This window comes from Rattus norvegicus, chromosome 4 (genome assembly GCF_036323735.1).
Source record: "Rattus norvegicus strain BN/NHsdMcwi chromosome 4, GRCr8, whole genome shotgun sequence".
In the NCBI taxonomy this organism is placed as follows: domain Eukaryota; kingdom Metazoa; phylum Chordata; class Mammalia; order Rodentia; family Muridae; genus Rattus; species Rattus norvegicus.
In genome coordinates, this window is record NC_086022.1 from 8,058,559 (window position 1) to 8,070,302 (window position 11,744).

General features: G+C 48.7%; 1 long non-coding RNA gene across 3 annotated transcripts in view; it reads left to right on the plus strand.

Moving 5' to 3' along the window:
• Positions 1 to 11,744, plus strand: part of LOC102546740 (uncharacterized) — a 42,996-nt gene that overhangs the window by 869 nt on the left and 30,383 nt on the right. The gene's annotated exons all lie outside the window — the stretch shown is intronic.

Here is an 11,744-nt window from a genome sequence, read left to right on the forward strand (position 1 = left end):
GCAGTTTTGGCTTCAAGGAAATGTTGTGATTTGGGTCTTGGCCATTTTCCACACTCTGGCCAGTTCAGGCATGTGAAGTTGCATGGACACACACACACACACACACACACACACACACACACACACACGGGTGGTGGGCATCAGTACTGTATGCTGTATTCCAGCGACACAGGAGCCTTTTTGACACTAAGAAGCAGGAGGGGCTGCCCAGTTCCAGCTGACAGGAAGTTGTTAGAGGCCCGTGAGTCGGGTGTGGGGTGTAGCAGGTGCTGTCGCTACCACCCCTCATCAGCTGCAAGTACTCTAGCCAGATGTTGAGAAAGCGACACCTGTGTAAATACACGCAACTTTGCCCCTAAGGAACAGACACATCACTCACAGGAAACTTGGCCCTAAGGAACAGACATGCCAGTCACTTGTAGGAAGCTGGCATGATGGGACAGGCTGTAGCTCCGACCCTACACCCACGCCCCAACGCCATGCATCTTGTTTGTGAGTACTGAGATGTAATCCGGTCCATTTTTCAAAAGCCGTTTTGCTTGTCTTTACAGACCCTCCCACGTTTTTTCCCCCTGTTATAGTTCTTGCTGGCAGGCTTAGAGGTTCTAATAATACTTTATGTATTCTGTGTTTGCTTGCCTCTGACAATTGCTCTGTTACCAACTTGGTCGTTTCTTCTGTTTACCCAAGCCAGTATTAATGCAGTCTAACCTCTGCTGCTGCTTGGCCATCTCATCTGCACTGGAACAAAGCAAGCTGTGGTCCTAAGCCATGGTGGCTGTTGTGGTACACAGACCAACGTGCTCTGCTGACCATAAAGGATATACCCTGTGGTCCGTTTCTCTGGGGTCCTATGGGGCCTGCTGTGGGCTCATGAGCAGTTTACCCTCACATCCAGTGAATGAAGTTACATAGGGTGACAGTAGAGAGGAGATGGGACTAAGGCTCTTGGAGATGCATCCTGCCTATCAAGGGTGTCCTCAGTTGTTCCAGGGCCTGCTAGTTTTCCTATGCATACTGGAAATGGAAGATCAGGGGTCCCCATCCCTGGGCCTGAGGATGAGTGGGGTTGCTAGGGAGATGTGTTTGAGGTGGAGCTCCTCCACTGTACCACTTCCTGTTAATCATTACAGCTTTGCTGAAGCAAGTGCTTCCAACTACTGAGGGCTTACCTGGGAGCACACAGGCACCCATTGCTTTTTATCTAGAGCCCTACCATTCTTTCTGGGATAATATCAATAATCATTTGTGACTTGCATTCTTAAAATGGACTAGATAAGGAAACAGATTGGCCATTTTAATGTAACCTCACCCCTTGTTCACTGTAGACTGTTCAGAAAATAGAGCGCTATTTGGGGCAAGGTAATGACTCAGTCAGTAAAGTGCTGAGCAGGAATAAGGAGGAGAGTTTGATCCCCCAGAACCTATATAAAGATCCACATAGACAGCAGTGCATGTCGTCCCAGCACTAGGGAGGAACCATGGAGCATGGTGGCTGGATGGTATAGCCCAAAAGTGAACTCTGAGTTCAGAGGAGAGACCTTGGCTCAAAAAAAGTGGAGAGCAACTGAAGATGACTTCTGATGTCTACCTCTGACCTCCATGTACATGCACCCAGATACACGTGGACACACACACACACACACATACACGCGTGCGCGCACACACGCACACACACACATACATACACGCACACACACACGCACACGCTGTTAAGACACCGAAAGTATGAATTTCTAAATATGTTTCTACTCGGGAATGTATGGGCTTTTTTTAGTTTTTATTTTTGAAGATTTATAATTTTTAATGTGTGTGTGAATATATGTGTGTGTTTCACATGCGTGTAGGAGACCAGAAGGAGGCATAGGTCTCCTGGAATTGGACTTACAAATGGTTATAAGCCACCATGTGGGTGCGGGAGCCAAATCTGGGTACTATGGGAGAACAACAGGTTTTCCTAACTACCTTTCGTCACCCCGTTTCTGGCTTATAGGCATTTATTTGTTTGTTATGTGTGATTGGAGGTCAGAGGAGGTTGTGGGGCCGCTTTTCTCCTTCCATGTAGGTCCCAGGTATTGGGGTGCTGGCTTTCACTCACTGAGCCATCCTGCTAGTCCCCATACTGCGTGCGTTCTGGAGTCACATTTGATAACAGTAGAACCTGTTTCCGGATAACCACGAAATTCTTCTGAGTTGAACTCCATTTACATACTATACAGCTCTCTCTGTCAAGTAGTTGTGCACGTATTCAGAATGTGTGCAGCGTTGCTCAGGGTTACGGCTACCCCTTCAGCCTTTCCCAGCCTCAGGCCACCATGAAGCTGTCTGCCTTTGTGAGCTTCCGGTTCTTGAGCATTCCTGTAAACAGAATCATTCAGTGTGTGGTCTTTGATGGTTCTTTCAGCAATAATGCTTTGTTTCTCTTTATGGCTGACTAGTATTCCATTGTGTAGTGTACTGTATTTTGTCTGCCCCTTCACTGGCTGATGGACATTTGAGTTGTGTCTGCTTTTTGGTGATTATGAATACTGCTGCAGTAAAGACGTGTGCATAACTCTGTGTGTGCATTTCCTCTTCTCTTGGATGGAATGGCAGGAGTAGACTCACAAGGTCTCAGAGGGACCTCCACACTGTTCTGCAGCCCCGCTGGCACATTATGAGGGTCCCCGGGAGGTAATGGGCAGCTGGGAGGGAAAGTCACAGGATTGTCACAGCACAGACCCCTCTTGGTTGTGAAGAGGTGAGAGGGAAGAGAGAGGAAGTCCAGTAGCTGTGGGGCTTGAGCAGATTGACTCTGGCCACTAAGTCTGCTGGGGACAGACAGGAGCCAAGGGACAAGGCTTTTTCTCAGGGAGTGTTATGTAGCTATGCCCTGAAAATGGGAAACTCTGCCTTGTGGGTGGGTAGGGAGGCAGGGGTGGGACCACAAGTCTCAGAAAGCTGGAGAGGCTTAGGAATTCATGGAGCCCATGTGGAGATCTAAGATACAAGCAGTTTCTGGGGAGGGAGAGAGATGTCTGCAAAGCATGCGCAGAGCTCAAGAGGTGCAGATTCTGTGCGTCTTTAATCATGCTGGAGTAGGCCATAAGAACTAAAGACATGTGTGTGCGCGCGTGTGTGTGTGCATGTGTGTGTGTGTGCGTGTGTGTACACGTGTGCTCACTCCACAGCATCTGGAAGTCAGAGGACAACTTCTGGGAGTGGGTTCTCTCTATAATGTGGATCCCAGGGATTGAGTTTAAATTGTCAGGTTTGGTGGTGGGCAGTCGCCTTACCCACTGAGCCATCTTTGCAGCCTGGAGTGGGTGCTTTGGTGACAACTTTATGTCATCCACACTCCTATAATTAACCCGAATAGATAGATTCACTGGTGCTCTAATCTAGACTCAGTGGGATAGTTTCTTTGGTCTGTAGTCACTGCCCTACTTGGGATGAGTGAACATTTATTCACACTTCTCCAGGAAAAAAACCACAGCACAGGGAGGAAGTGCTGATGGTGGGGGATGGCAGACTGGGGATTTGAGGTTGCAGAGGTTGGGAAGGTTGGGCGGGGAGCTGATTTCTTAGGGTGGAGGGCTTTAGGAGAACTGTGACTGCAATGTCACTTGCAAGGTGTGGTAACTCTGTGTCACTCTCTAGGTCAGCAGACAGCCTCCTGGGTTTTTGCTGGTAGAGGAAAAGCAGGACCGTGGAAGCAGGGAGGTAGGATTGGGGCCTGGTAATTAATAGGGTCACATCCGGCCCCAAGCCCTGTGAGGTGGAGGAGAAGCAGACAGCAGGTGGGAAGAGGCCCCTAGCCTAGGAGGAAGCCGTGTGGAATTAGATTCCCGATGTTACTTGCTTCTGCGCTGTCGATTCTGGGAGCAGGCAGCACCTGAACCATAGAATGGCAGAGGAGGCCATTTAAAGACAGGCAGACTGAGGCCAGCGGAAGCAGAAGAAAGACACTGGATTGTTTAACACTCACTACTGCCTTCTGGCACGGTCTGCAAGGATTAACTGGTGCAAGGCTTAAGGCAGGGACTTATGGAAGGGCCTGTTTGGAGAACTTGGCGGTTGCCTCCTGATTTCTTGGAAGTCAGAACAGTTTAGTTTCAGCTTGTTGACACTTTAGCACAGGTGGGCCCAGGCTATTTTGCTCTGCCCTCTGACAGCTGCTGGGCCTGGTGCAGCAGCCCATCCGAACCATCGAAACGACCTGACACCTCAGGTCCCAGGTGGGCAGCTGGTAAAGAGCCCAGCCATATTGGGGTGGGGTTGAAGATGCTACCGATATGGGACAAAGTCCAAACCAGCCTGGGGCTGGGCTGCTGGCCTGCATGCCGCCCAGGAGGGCAAGGTGTGGTTGACTAAGGCTTTTGAAGGCCAATGTGCCTGACAGAGGCTCTCAGCAGGTTTGGGAGCCAGGGGCTAACAGTGTGGCAGGGACAAAGGTGGCAGGTACTGGGTACTTAGTGTCCTCTGTGGACCCTTGGGATATACTATTGTTTGGACACAGCATAGCTACAGAAACAGACAGCTAGGATGAGGTCACTCTCCCCTAATTAGAGACCACCCATATTAGGGGAGAAGAGGGGCAGATCCCCCTCAGCAGCAGAGGGGGCATAAACTCCAAACTCTCCAGTACAGGACAGGGGCGAGTTTCTGTTGGGGTAGGGCTGCAGCAGCAAAGAGGTGTAGAGCAATGTCTGGGTCTACAGCACAGACTGCAGAACCAGTCTGCTTTCTGCTGGTCCCCCAGCCTCTGGCACTCAAGGAAAGGTGAGGTGTCTACCCTAACCTCAGGCTCCAAATGAGCCCAACTAAGGAGGAGCCAGCTCTGCCTGAGCAATGAGCAGTAGTGGGGTTTGCCTTGCTCCCCTCTTACCCTTAGCACCTTCCCTCCCTCACACTTCCAGGTCTAACGGCCTCTCCATCCCTCTCCCTTTCCTTTCTCTCTCACAGGCTCCTTCCCCTCCCTACCTATTGCTCAGTTAGGTGACCAGATGTCAGGAGCTCAAATACTCCAGCCGTGAATTGCCTGTGGCTGCTGAGGTAGATGGGCAGAAGCATAGCAGCTCATAGCAATATGATTCTATCATCTCAGGGGTCTAGAGTGTGTGAGGGGCTGTGTACCCCTAGCAAGACCTGTTTCTGCCCTTGTTGACTCCTTCCCTGCTTCCCTCGGCTCAGGATGTCTTCCTCTTGTCCCTCTCACTATTGATTGTGTCATCTCCAAGAACTTGATGTTTACATCAGAAGCATCTAAAGGACCCAGATGCAGGTGTGTGTGTCCTCTAAGTCCATAATTTTTCAACATGAGGCAGCTTGAGGCTTTCCAGGGGTGATAGAGTGGAGCCTTACCTCGTCTTGGGGGCTTTGGCACATATCTTTGCCATCCAGGCCACACTTTACAGGGTGAGTGTCAGGACCAGCGGCATGTCTGTCAAATCGCAGCACATTGGCTCCTGTTTAAGCTATGCCAAGAGCCCTGGAAGTTCAAAGCCAGAGTGGTGGCCCAGGCTGGTCATCCAACTCCAGAGGCTGGAGAATGACACGTTCCAGGCCATCCTGGGCAACTCACTTTTAAGAAAGAAAAAGATGGGATGTGGTGAATGGAAGCAGGGCCATAGCTGCTTGGTATGTATAAGGCTCAAGTTCAACCCTAGCCACTAGAGAGCCTGGGAGGAGTGCCAGCCAGTAGGTGGACAGAGGAGCCAGCAAACCCAGTTAGGCAGAAAGCAGCCTCTGCTTATGTGACTCCAAGAACTGAGCAAGGAGAGAGAGTTGGAAAAACAAGCTGAGGGGAAGCCTGGGCGTCGTGCCAGGGAGCATGGCTTTTAGTGTGGGGGATCTGGCATCCCCGACACTATTCTTGCTCATCTGCTTCTGTTGATGGTAGTTTAGTTGGGATCCTTTCTCTCTGTGGTCACGTGCTAACCAGGCCTAAGTCTGTGCTATAGGATGTAAGCAGGCACATGCACAGTTACGGTCATGCCAGGCAGCCAGGGGTACTCCAGACACTCCCATTCCCCTTTCTCATAGAGGTGACCATACTCTCCTCCCTGTTCCTGTCTCCTTAAGAAAGCTAGCATGCACTCAAATCAATACCACAGGCTCAAGGTCATGTTTAAGCTCCGCGTTGTTTAAGTAGTTAATCCTGAGATTAATAACAGACTTCCTGTTTCACAGCCACTTCCTATCCCTTGGGAAACTGCAGCGGCTTATGCGGACTGTAAGCAAGAACCACAAGATTGGCAGGTGTTATTTTAAATATGCCATGTGGTCTCCATTGTCAGTGCAGCACCAGTCCAGGCCTGGGCTATGGTGGTTTGTCCTGTATGGTCTGTGACCTTCATAGGTCCTGGCATATGAGTCTGTGTCTGATTGAGGAGAGGGACCCAGGTTGCTTGCTGAGTATTAGCACATACTGATATCTTCTAGAAGCAGCTCGTACCCTGCCGGCTGCTGCTATTAGCAGGGGGGTATGCAGATTGATCCTCTCTCATGCTCTCTGCAGCCCGGAAGGAAGGCTACGACTTGGAGTCTACCTGGCTGTGATGGGGAGGTATCTGGGCAGCAGGAAGGAGCTAGTCCAGTAGCATGAGGAGCTGTATAAAATATGGGAGTGGACACATGCCTCCCACTCTGTCTCCCAAGATGAAGGTCACGGACTGGTAAACTATCACACCCCTCAGGGCTGAGTCATGAGACCTAGAGAGATTCTGGTTGTCTCTAGGCTGCCCTGGTGCATGGCCCTAGGGGTAGACACAGGTTCTTGCTTCCACTTGATTAGGAGGCAGGGTGTGGCCAGGGTACACCATTCTCAGAACTAACCCTGCTAAGCCCTCTAGAGTGTACTCAGGGCTGCATGGAAGACAATGGCTCTAAGAACTCTGAAGTACTCTACAGTGTACAGCTTCCTCTAGTCTGTCAGTTTCCCAGTAACTATTGGCAGGGGAGTCTTACAATAATACAGGCAGCCATTGTGTATGTCAGTTCCTGTATCTAGGAAGAAGGAGAGTAGAAAGACCACATCCTGTTCTTCAGTTGGACTCAGGGTGGGCCCTGAGGATCAGGAGATGGAGCCCTAAGAGGTCAGGCCAGTGATGAATGTTAGTCATGGAGAAGGCAGACTGTACAACATACAAGATGGGTCACTGTGGAACTGAAGGTCCGAGCCTCTTCAGGGAGACAGGAAGAGTAGAGGTTGCCAGCTCTAGTCTGGGTTGACAGGGATGCTATCAAAATCATGATCAGTCTGGGCAAGAGTAGACAGGGCTGGGAACAGAATGGGTAAGGGAGGATGTGAGGAACATGCTGTTAGATGGGCGTGTTTGAAGTTATGGGCCACTAGTGGGTAGTGGTGGGAAAATGGAAAATGGTGGGAAAAGCCTGTGAGTTCATTGTTCATGCTCTCACAGCACAGAGCACCAGAGAACAGAGAATGCCAAACACTCTACGCAGGTCTGAGATTGTTGTATGCTGTGACTTGTGTTTTTTCTGTACATACAGAAGTCTTTGTTCTTATACAACCATTTAATTTCAGGAAACAAACCTTGTTTTCTTGCCATCATTCCTTAGGCTGTATCAAAGTGATGTTTCTTTGGGTTGGATTTTTTGATTTTAAAAACTCCTGTTTGAGTTGACTGGAGATTTTTAAACAATTGATCGATGAATGGTGGGTTTGGATTAGGGCAGAATATGTACTCTATATTTATGTGAAGGGAAGACTTTAGTACTGATTATTAGAAAATCAAAATATTCATCTGGGATGGGGATATGGTTCAGTGGATAAAGTGTTTGCTGTGTATAAGTAAAGACCTGAGTTTGAACCTCGGTGCTCACTAAATGTCAGATGAGCCTCATTAGTGGGCCCGTAACTCCAGTGCTGGGGACACAGAGCTGAGCATTCCCTGAAGCAAGGCAGCCAGCTGCAGTCACTGGATTGTCAATCCAGGGGTGAGTACATAAGGTGGAGAGAGAGAGAGAGAGAGAGAGAGAGAAGAAACCTGACATCAGTGTTGTGACCTCCGTATGCATTTGTAGACAGGTGTACATATCAATGCACTCGTGCAGATGCAGATGTGCACGCAAGTGCTCACTGCACACAAATGTACACAAGCATCACGCACCTCTGGAAACCACCAAAGATGGTCTCCATCCTGTGCTCCAAATGTCTGGCCATAAGTCAATTCCTTATGTAAACATAAGCAAGCACAGCCACCTCATTAGTATGTAAATTTGCTTCTCTCTTTAAGAGACAATAAATTAGAGGTATAAAAAGAATTGTTTGAAAAGAAATATCTCTGTAAATGTTTGATTGTTATACCTGTTATTGCCCTAGAGTCTCAGTTATGTTTCTGTTGTTGTGAAGAGACCATGACCAGATTTATTTGAGGAATTCTGGTGTCAGATGGTGAGTCTACAACTGTCATAGCAGGGAGCATAGCAGCAGTCAGGCTAGGTGCTGGGACTTAGATTTCATAAGCCAAAGGTGGAGAGAAGGGTAGGGGAGAGAGACAGAGACTGGGCCTGACCTCAACTTTCAAAACCTCAAAGCTTACCTCCAGTGACATACTCCTCCTCCAACAAGGCCACACCTCCTAATCCTTCCCAAACAGTTCTTCTAACTGGGGACCAGGCATTCCACATGTGAACCTACGGGGATCATTCTCATTCAAACCACCACACTGAGGTAGTGTAAAATTTTCTCAGGTGAAAAGGGGTCGTGAGTAGAAAGGTTAGCAGAGCATTATGGGTAAGGAATGGAGGGTGATCTTCATCAAAGCCCTATTCTTTTGAAGCTTCCTTTCTGGTATCTCTTGACCTTACCTCCCATGCTCACTCCCTGCATTTCTTCTCTAGACTGAAGGCTAGTGTCTGCTCACAGTTGAGTGCATAATCAGCATTTCTTGCTCCCTTGCATCTGTGGCTGTCCCTGGTTGACTTTTCTAGGGGTAAGCGACCACAGAAGCCCCCCTCACCCATGCTGGTGATCTCCACTTACTCTTGCTTTCACTATCTTGCCTACCTGACCTAGGACCTACAGCTGAACATATCCCTGAATCCTGCTAGAGGAGGTGCTGGCAGGAGTTGGGGAAAGATAGGTATGGACTCCTGGCTAGCTCAGCTCTGAGGTGCTCTCAAGTTACCTAGGCTGTCCAGCCATGTTTCTTTCCCCAGCAGTGTGAACGGCTTTCCTAGGCTGCCCGTCTTATTCTTTCATCACCTGCTGATGTTCTCAGGTCTGGCTGAGTCTGTGTCTTTCCTTAAATGATCCAGGGGAATTTTGTGTCTTGGGAGGGTCTAGCAGAATAAACACCTTTGTTCCCCTCTCAGCAAGAAAAAGATCTAATGCCTGGGTAAGCCTGTTAACCCTCTGTTCAGACTCAGGTTCTCTGGGATGGCTCCGAGACTTGGGAAACAGGCTTCTGAAGGCTGAGAATTCTGCAGTGGTACAGGCCTGCTGGACCGGCTGGTATGGTAACAAAACAACTATAGCGCCCTGGGTGTTTAGACCTAGGACAGCAGAGACACCTGACCATCTTAGGACAGTCTGAGGGACAAGACTCTGACATAATAAGCACAATAGGTCTTCAAGGGCCTGTGTTCCCAAGGCTTGGGGAGGGTCCTCCCAGCCTCACCATCTCTGAGGGTTCTGGCACAGTCCCTGCTCCTCGTGTGCGGTTGAACTCTTTCCAGCTTTGCTGTTGCCATGTCTGTGTTTACACTCAGTGTTCTTTCTGTTCAGCTCTCTCCTCTCAATGGGCATCAGATTGGATCAAGTACCCACCCGCCCATCTCAGCACATCATACCTTCAGAGACCCCACTTCTCACAAAGTCACTTTGCAGTTACCAGGATTTTTGTTAGATTTTTAGCCACTGTGATGAAATGCCTGAGAAAAGTATGTTAATTTCTCATTGTTCTGATCAAACACTGGCAAGAGACCACCTAAAGAGAAAGGCTTTATTTTGGTCTACAGTTTAAGGGGATGCAGACCATCATGGCAGGGAAGGGATTACAGTAGTGGACAGGGACTGAGAACACATCATATCCACAGTAAACACCAGTGCTCATCTGGCTTTCTCCTTTGGCTCTTTTTATTCAGGCCAGATGCCCAGCCCACAGGACCCATCTCTAGGGATTTAGGACAGATCTTCCCTCTCCAATTAAATCTCTGTGGACACACAGCCACACCTAGAGGTGTGTTTTCTGGGTGATTAAAAACCCAGTCGTAAGCACAAACAACGTCAAGTAAGAAAGGAATGTTTTGCTTGTTGATGTCCAGCCCTGGTCAGCTGGCTTTGTTACTTTGTTCCCGTGTCATGGTAAGGGGGTCAAGCTGTTGGCCTCGTGACATTCAGGAAGGGGTGCTGGGAAGGGGTGGAAACAAGATGTAGCCCATAAGGTCCCATTCTCTTCAAATAAGTGCTACTACCAAAGTGTCCATCAAATTATAAGCCAACTTGCTTCCTCGAAGCTTCACCTCTGTATACAGTACATCAGGGATAAAGCCTTCAGCCTGTGAGCTTATGTGAACACTATGTGAGCAGAACACATGGCATAAGAGTTCAACACACCCTTATGAGGGATACAAGTTAGTACACTCCGGACTGTCTTCCATTTGGAGGAGGAGATCACGGGGAGGACCAGTTGTAACCTCCAGGACTGGGAACACCACGCAAACCAACTCCAGCTTTGGGTTAGAAACTGTATTTTCTAAGTTCCATAGAGAGGAAACACACTGTCCATTCAACGAGTTCCAGCCACACCGGCAGTGTCGGCGCTCCTAACAGAACACGTGACTAACAGTCTGAAGGGAGGAGCTGGAGTTGGCTCAGCAGTTAAGAGCGCCGGCTGCTCTGGAAGAGGACCCAGTTCAGATCAGACAGATATTACTACCCTAACTCCAATGCCAGGAGCCTCCACAGGTCCACGGGTACACACATAGATATAGGCAAATAGTCATTTACATAAAGACAGAAAACAAACAGATTTTTAAAGGAAAAAAAGTTTGGCTTAAGCCAGGTATAGTGACCTACAACTTTGATCTCAGCACTGGGGAGGTAGAGGCAGGAGAGTTAAGAGATCAGACTCATACATTTGGATCCGGAGGCCAGCTTGGGCTACATGAGACACTGTCTCCCAAAGAAGGAAGATGGGGAAGAGAAAGGGAGGAGGAGAAAGAGGAAGGACACGTGTTATTGTAAGTAGTCAGAAAATGGGGAAAGGTCAAGACAAGAGCTTAAGCATTCCCTCTGGCCCTAAATTCATGGAATAATCCTGACCAGTAGTTTTGTAGCTAGTCTACTGTTTTCCCACTTTACTCATGCAAAGTCACGTCCAAAATAATGCCAGACCTTGGTGACTGGCATTATTTGTCTTCTTTATTTTCTGAGATATGGGCTCACTGTAGTTCAGGCTAGTCTCAAGCTTGCATCAATTCTCCTGCCTCAGTCTCTGGAATGCTGGGATTACAGATTTGGGTCACCTCCCTGGGTCTATGTTACTTTGTGTTCTGTCTTTCAACTCAGTTCTCCTGGGACTTTAGAGAATATTTACTGGCTCTACAGGCTGTGTGTATCATGGATTTCCCAGCCTGCTTTAGGTCTTTGGATGTTCATGACCCATGTCATACAATCCAGAATCAGAAGCATGGCTGTGAGGGTCCTGTACCAGGAAGGTTGACTGGAGGCATGGCTGTGAGGGTCCTGTACTAGGAAGGTTGACTGCATCTGTTATTTTCTTTTCTTTCGTCAG